This window comes from Hordeum vulgare, chromosome 3H (genome assembly GCF_904849725.1).
Source record: "Hordeum vulgare subsp. vulgare chromosome 3H, MorexV3_pseudomolecules_assembly, whole genome shotgun sequence".
NCBI lineage: Eukaryota > Viridiplantae > Streptophyta > Magnoliopsida > Poales > Poaceae > Hordeum > Hordeum vulgare.
In genome coordinates this window covers 232,516,377-232,525,107 of record NC_058520.1, presented here as the reverse complement: position 1 = coordinate 232,525,107, position 8,731 = coordinate 232,516,377, and positions in this window count along the sequence as shown.

Sequence of the window (8,731 nt, the reverse complement as noted above, 5' to 3'; positions counted from 1 at the left end):
TCCGGGCCGCTTCATCCCACAATACCGCCGAAAAAAGATAAGACTAGTAACGGCAAGCAAGTTGACAAATCAGCGCCCACAACTTTTGTGTTCTACTCGTGCATAGAATCTACGCATAGAACCTGGGTCGGATACTAATTTCAAAAAAAATCCTACGGCATACAAGGATCTATATATGGAGAAACTAGCAACGAGAGAGGTTGTAGACCATATTCCCACCTTTGAAGATCGCTAAACGGAAGCGTTACTATGAACGCGGTTGATGGAGTCGTACTCCCTACGATTCAGATTGCGGTGCATTCTGATCTATGTGTCGAACTACGACACCTCCGCGTTCAACACACGTATAGCCCGGTGACGTCTCCCGCGCATTTATCCAGCAAAGAGGAGGGAGAGTTTGAGGGAGATCTCTGGCATCACGATGGCGACGTGTCGGTGGAGCTACGAGGTTCTCCGGTCGAGCTTCGCCAAGCTATGCGGAGGACGAGGAGAGAGAGGTGTAGGGCTGCGCCGGGAGATGAATAAATTGTCTCCCCAAAATCCAAAAACCTCCAGTATATATAAGGGGAGAGGAAGGAGGTGCCAACCCTTAGGGTTCCCACCCCTAAGTGGTGCGGCAGCCCCATCTGGGGTAGAGGGCGGCGGCCAGGGCAGGGAGAGGAGGGGTGGCGCACCTAGATGGGCCTTGATCCCCTCCTGCGCCTAGGGTTTGCAACCCTCCACCTCTCCTTGCGGCTTGGACCTAGGTGGGAGGCACACCAGCCCAACTTGGGCTGGTTCCCTTCCACCTGTTGGCCCATGCTAGCCTTTGGGGGTGGTGGCCCTTCCCGGTGGACTCCCGGAACCCTTCCGGTGGTCCCGGTACATTACCGGTGACGCCCGAAACATTTCCGGTGTCCAAAATCTCACATCCTATATATAAATCTTTACCTCCGGATCATTCTGGAGCCCCTCATGACGCCCGGGATCTCATGAGGGACTCCAAACAACCTTTGCTAACCACGTACACTATTTCCCTATAACCCTGGTGTCATCAAACCTTAAGTGTGTAGACCCTACGGGTTCGGGAGACATGTAGACATGACCGAGACATCTCTCCGGCCAAGAACCAACACTGGGGTCTGGGTATCCATGTTGGTTCCCACATGTTCCATGATGATCTCATCGGATGAACCACGATGTCAAGGATTCAATCAATCCCGTATGCAATTCCCTTTGTCTATCGGTATGATACTTGCCCGAGATTCGATCGTCGGTATCCCTATACCTTGTTCAATCTCGTTACCAGCAAGTCTATTTACTCGTTCCGTAACACATCATCCCGTGGCTAACTCTTTAGTCACACTAAGCTCAATATGATGATGGATTACCAAGTGGGCCCAGAGATACCTCTCTGTCACACGGAGTGAAAACTCTCGGTCTCCATTCGTACAACTCAACACACACTTTCGGAGATACCCGTAGTGCACCTTTGTAATCACCCAGTTATGTTGTGACGTTTGGTACACCCAAAGCACCCCTACGTTATCCGGGAGTCGCACAATCTCACGGTCTAAAAAATGATACTTGAAATTAGAAAAGCTTTAGCAAACGAACAACCCAATTATGCTTAGGATTGGGTCTTGTCCATCACATCATTCCCCAATGATGTGATCTTGTTACCGATGACATCCAATGTCCATGATCAAGAAACCACGATCATCTATTGATCAACAAGCTAGCCAACTAGAGGCTCACTAGGGACACATTGTGATCTATATATTCACACATGTATTACGGTTTCTGGTTAATAAAATTGTAGCATAAATAATAGACAATTATCATGAACTGGAAAGATAATAATTACTACTTTATTATTGCCTCTAGGGCATATTTCCAAGAAGCACCTTCAAGAGAACGCCTAGGAAGAGCCCGCGGGACTCATCAACAAGGCGCGCTGACTCACCGGCCTGGCGCTACTTCAAAGCGTCCTCCACGCCTTCAAAGAACAAGGTCAACCGGGCACTATGGGACACCGTCGGGTCCGAAGGGTAGCCAAAGCCCTTGATGCCCATGGTGTACATGTGCGCATCAACCCTTCCAGCCACGTTGACAAGACGCTCAGTCCACAACTCAACTCGCGCGCATAAGCTGCATGGGCCGCGTAAACGGACTTGAGCTCGTCAGCCTCGCCCTGGAGCTTCATGGCCAGGGCCTCCTCGCGAGCTTGGTTGTCCTGGAGAGCTTGCTCCGAAGAGGCCAGTTTCCCTTGCAGCGTGGCGACGGTATTGTCGGCGGAGAGGAGCTTGGAGGAAGTGTCGGAGGCGGCAGCTCGAGCCTCCGTCAAGCTAGAGAGGGTATTTTACCTCTTGATCCTGAGCTCCAAGGCCTCCTTCTTGAGCTCAGCGAGGTTCGCATCCAGCTCCCTCGCCCGTGCGTGAGGCTCCTCCTTCGCGCTTTTGGCGGCAACGGCCCTGTCCGCCATCTTCTTCAACTCCACGGCGAAATCGGAGGCCTAGGCGGAAAGGGCATTTTTGTGCTGCTCCGCCAACTCTTGGGTTCGCTGCACCACGAGATGCTCAACCTCCTCGTCTTTTGTACGAAGGTGGGAATTGAGAGCCCTCTCGCGGCCAGCGATGTCCTCCTCCACAGCGTTAAGGCTGGTACGAAGGGAGTTGAGGCGGACCTCTTCGGCTGCGTGGCGAGTTTTTGCCTCGTCCTCCTCCTTCTTTATGTCGCCGGGCGCGCTCCTCCTGTAGCTCGTGGAAGGTTTTGGCGAGCTGTTCTTGTGCCTGATCGAAACACCGCTGGAACGCCTCCTCCCTCGCCTCAACAACTTCCGCCTGGGAGTCCAGTTTCTCCTTCCGGGCACGATAAAGGGCCTGGAGCTGGCTCAAGTTGTCCTCCATGGACAGGAAGAGCTGCTCCTTGCCGAGCTTGCTGCCGCCGGCGTCCACCCCGGTAACTACTTCGAGCTCGTCGACGGTAGAGACCTCTCCATGAAGGGTCAATCCCACCACAATCTTGCTGACGCGAGTCATCCCGGCGGGCTAATAAATTTCCCCTTGCCAGCACGAATGTACTCGCAGGAAGGAGGGAGCGCTAAGGAGGAAGGATGGTCTCCCTGGCTCCCTCGTCGACGAGCGGGGAGCCCGCGTCCGGCACAGCCTCCTTCGTTGCAGCAGCACAGAAACTGCCAGCATGCCCTTCAGGCTCTTTGGCACTCTCCTCCATCGAGTCCTGGGTGGTCTGGTCCTGCACCTCCGCCGCGGTCTCCTCGGTAGCAACCTTATCGGCCTCAGTCGCGACGTCCAATGCTATCTCCTCAATGACGACGTCAACATCTGCCTCGCCCAAGCGAAAATAGAAGAGGAAGGAGCGTGAGGTCTCGGAAGAAGAAGGAAAGAAAGGGAAGGGAAGCACAGGTGTCCCCAGAGGGGATACTCACCTTCGTCCAGCGGGGGCGGGGTGGCTGCCCTCTCCTCGGAAACGTCGGCGGCCTTCATGAGGTCCTTAGCCTCCAATCCTACCGGGCCCTCCTTGGCAGGACTGGCCCCAGGAGGGGGGTTGTCCCCGTCTGGCATGGCCCTCGGAGATTCCGCCTCTTGTCGGGCCTTCCCTACACGATGAGTAATGTCATCGGTGAAGACCACGCCCCCGGTACTGGACAAGGGGAAAAATACGGTCGACCCACACTGGGGGCTCTGCTGGGGTGACTGAAGTCGACTATAGCGCCCCGGGGATGCTAGCCGAGGGTCTGTTGCTCACCGACACATTTTCCCTATTGGTCATCATCTGTGCCAACGTCTCCATTTCCCTGCAAGAGGCCAAGGTCAAGACAAGTCTCATGAGAGATAAAAAGAAGGGAAGAATGAATGAACAGATACGTACACTTCTTCCTCCTCCGGTCTTAAGGTCGAGAAGTTGAAGTTCAGATCCTCCTCGCCGCCGGCGAGGCGACGTGCATCTTGAGCGCTTGGCGGGGATGGAGAATGGAGCTTGCCGGACCGAGAACCCGGTGTTGGCGCGTCGAAGACCCGTTTGGGCCTCTGGTGGACAAGAGGCTCCTCGGCCACGTCCTGCTCTGCCTCTTCAAGCACCTGGAGAACTGAGGGGTCGTGGGAAGAGGAGCTGCCGGCTTCCCTAGCAAGCGCATCTGCTGCCGCCGTCAGCTCCCTGTCTTATTCTTCTTGGTCGAAGGACCCGACCTCCCCATATGCCTCTGCGAGTGCCCTCTCCTAAAGCCGGCTGGCTATGAATGCCACCTCCTCTTCGGTGGTAGGACGGATGAGCACGACCTCCTCCACCCTGGCAACCTTCTTCGATAAGCGGTCAAAAAGGAAAAGATGTCCTCATCCGACGGCTGAGCCCACGTCAGAAGGACGCCATGGGCGTTGCATTCCGACATCTTTGCTGTGAACGCGCTCAGGGCCAAGCTGATGAACAGAGGAACAACGCCCGCCGGAAGCCGGAGCTTGGAGTCGAACTTAAACAACTTGCCAAAGACGAAGGCATGCTGTAGGACGGTTAGGTTGTATTACAACCCCGGCTGCAACCCCATTATGTCTGCCACGTTCAAGTACGCCGACGCTAGCCTCCCCCTTCTCTGCTGAAGGGTGGCGATCCGCATTCGGATGAAATCAGAAGCCACCATTTCCACCGTCAGCCCTACGACTCTCAGACGCAGGATCCTCGTGACGGGGATGGCCAGTTTCTCATCGTCTGGATCGAGGCTGCTCCAGTCATCACCCCTGGCCTCAATCTTGGTGGTCCTGGGCTCGGAGAAGGGCAGAACCCCCTTTAACCGAATCCAACACCACTTCCCTCGCCACTCATCCCACTTCTCCCGAAGTGTCCCTTCCAAATATGCCTCCTTGCACCCGATCCGCGGAATCCAGGTGATGGAGCCGGAAAGGCCGTCTCCTCTTTGGATACGAGGGATGAAGTACTGAAGGAAGAGGGTGGTGTTGGGAACGATGCCGACGAAGTTTTCGCAGAGATGTGCTAATATCGAGATGCACATCACGGCATTCGGTGTAAAATCCAGAAGCAGAAAGTCGTAGGTCTGCATGATATCGACGAAGAACTCCATGAAAGGTGGGAGAGCCAACAATAGAAGAAATTAGCGAGGAACGGGTACTTATCCGGCTCTGGGCCTGATTCCCCAGCATTCACAACGGTGGCCGGATGCGTCGTCGTCTTCACCGCCCACATGAAGCGGTAGCGCTCCGACAAGGAGCGCGCCTCAATCCCCATGGGGAAGAAGGCAAGCTCCTGCCGCTTCTTCGCCATCTCCTTCTCCGTGTTGACTGGCTTCCCCTTCTTGGCTCTACTCCCCTTTGGCGGCATGTCGACAGCGGAATGGGCTGCTACTGAGGGAAGCGGTTTTGGGGAGGAGAGGGGGGACAGAGGCTCGGTCTCGAGGAAGAAGATGACTGCGACGACGAGATTGGAGGAACAGGAAAGTAAGGCAGCAACCGCACCCCTCGTTATTTTCCTTTATGGGGAACACAGGCCGGCCCTTGGTTGCCCAACTAACGACTCCAGATGCACGCGGCTCCCTCGGCCACCGTGCGCATGCCACGCACCCTCCCACATCGTGCATTCAATGCGCGACGTGGGGAAAGAAAGCATGTAACGGCTCGATTCCGATAAGACTGGCGCCTGCGAGTACGAACACCACTTTGGGCCTGGCCCAACAACGCCTCGCATGCGTATGTGACCCAGGCCCGGGGGCTCCTGTCGGTGCACTAAATACTGGGGTCTCCAGTGCCCCGGACTAGTGCGCAGACACTGGCACCCCCTCTACAGCGACAAGGCGCATCGATGGAGCTTAGGGAAGAAGCAAGACTGAGAAGCCGCCAAGTGCAGATTGCAAGCCCCCGGCAAGCACTCGCTTGCAGGAAAGAAGGAGAGACCCCTGTAGGAGCTCCCTGCCGGGGAGATAGACAATGCCACGGCAAGACCCTCCTGCCAAGGAAGAAGGACCGAGCCCCGGCAAGCCATCCTTGCTAGGAAGATTGACAAGGCCTCGGGAGGCCATCGCCCTCCCTGCCGAGAGGAACAAGAAGAGCCCTGGCAAGGTAACCCTACCGGGAAGGAAGAGAAGGCTCGACGAGAGGCGCGGGAGAAGGGCGCCTTTGCGACCTATGAACGCGTCAACCGAGGAACACGCCACCGGCGATGCATGGACCACACGTCGGCCGACACGACAGCGCAACACCCCAAAGTTGCCACGTGTGGGTACATGTCCAACCCCCCTAACAAGGTCAGGGAAGTCTGTCGAAGCATTTAATGCACCGCAGTAACACCGTAACTGTCGGTCAGCACTGTTCCACTCATGCACCCACGGTTCACCCACTGAGCCACTGTGATGACCCCTTCGCCTATAAAAGGAAGCCCGAGGCTCAGTAGTCGGAACTTTTGGCTTTTGGACCAATCGAAAGCTTGTAGAAGGGATAGATCTATAGTACCCCAAAACGAATAACTATACACATGCAGGAGTAGGGTTTTACGCACCCGAACCTAGGTAAAAGAGACCTTGTCGGGCCTTGACTGTTGGTTCTACTCTTGCCGCGACCGCTCTCCCCGCCAAACCAGCAAAACGGGACCTGTGAGGCCCCCATAGGTGTCGATCCTTCACCCTCACCCGGACACTACTCAAATGAGTGTTCGGCTCCCTACAAAAGAAGGGAAGAGTCACCTCGAAGGTGAAGCTCAAGAGATGAGTCACCTCGCAGAGAGAGAAGGAGTAGAGAAGATCACTATGAATGAAAAGACTCACATAGAGGCAAGGAATCGGAGAAGAAGGACAAATACACCAAGAGCAGTTCAAGCAGAAGACATTAAGCTCATTTTGGTGAATGGGTGTCTCTCTCCGAGTTTGATCACCACTCCGAGAGAAGTTATCACTCCCACTCCGACTATAGTCAAGATGAAGGTGTTCCCGAGATTGCACTTGTTACCACCAACTCCTATGACAAATTTGATTCACCAAATGAGGGATTCGGAAATTTCTTCATGGCTAAAGGCCCCAAGGTATCACATCCCGAGTATCTTGGTTTTAATAGTGATGAGGATGACTTGTTAGGAGAAGATGACTTGCTTCTTGATAAAACTAGTGATTGCAGTGAAAATGAACTTGCTATTTATCATGCTAGTCAAGAGAAATCGAATGATGATGATAAGAAAGAAAATGAAAAACTCTTAAGTTAGCTCGTGAGAATATTCTATAAGATCATAGAGAGCTTGCAAGACCCCATGAGAAGCTGTGCTTTGAGAAGCTCAACATGGAGCAAGAGCATGAGTTCTTAAAAACAATTAGTGATGATCATTGAAAGAACAGTTATTCTTATCTAGCCAAACGATTACTCTTGTCCAACTTTGTTCCACAAGTTAAACGTAGGAACACTAGTAACAAAGGCAAGAGGGTTTCTTCATCTAGAAACAACCATGATAAGGCTAAAACCAATAACGTTATTGCTAGTAGCTCTATTGATTCCACTAACGATTCTCTTAGCCAAGTTACACTTGAGCAAGAAAATGATCTATTGAAAGGGATTATAGAGAAAGGTGTTTCCAAGGGCCTTGCCGGAAGTAAAAATTTCGAGGAATTTGTGCGCAAGCAAGGAGGACATCGAAAGAAACAAGGTGTTGGCTATTTCAACCTAAGTTTGTTCCCCTAAGTTTGTTCCCCAAGAGGAGAAGTGTGACCTCACTCCTTCCAAAGGAACAAGCTCACAAGATGGCCTTCTACCACGAGAACACAAAGGCAAGGGAAAGCTTCAAGATAATATTGACCTATTTGAAGAAGAACCCCAAGCCAAGGTCAAGTGGGTTCCCAAGGACACTACTTGCTCTACCTCAACAAGTGATACCACAATTCCAAGGGTTCACATCAATTTGATCTGGATCCCCAAGAGGAAGAACTAGGGAAGTTCTTGAGGGGTGACTCCGCCAATGAAATTCACTCTCACTCATTTTGGCAAGAACTATTTTCAATCAACCTCAGTCATATGCATTAACTCAAGGAGTCACACATTACCTCAAAGGTAAGCAAGGAACAAGGTAATTAATGCATATTTGGACATCATCCCATTTGTGTTTCACTCCATGTCCATATATATTCTTGCATATGTTCCTTATGCTTTGGGACTAACACATGTATGTGAGTAGAGTATGGAAACAAAAAAGATTGCTCGCAACTCAAGATGGTCTTCATCAACTATGAGGATCCGCCACTACTTCACCTATTTGAAGTCTTCCACGACAGAACCCAAGGTTAGTTGATCCCTCTTACTTGGGATGTCATATCAAGGGGGAGCTTTAGTCCAAGACTTGAGTATACGAATCTCCTAAGGATATGAACACATTAATGCTTATGTAAAAGTGGTAACCCCGCTTATGCTTAGTAATGAGTATGACCTATGATCAAGTATTCTTACTTGGCTTCTATGTCAATATAGTCATATATAGATGACTGTCATCGCCCAAGTGCTTGATAGCTGCTAGAATGTTTTTGCATGTTCACCATGTTTTTTCTTTATCATTCTTATTGTGTGAGCATGTTGCTCTGCATGTTTGTTCATTTGAGGACATCCAAGTGTTGTTATTTGGCTCTTAATTTATCTTCTGCCAGTTGGATGGACGAAAATTCCTAGGACCCTTCTCTAGCTATCTATGCCATCTCATCTCAAGTTCTATTCATGCTTAATCATAAAACAAGGAGAAGCACTTGTAGATCCCTCTGTGT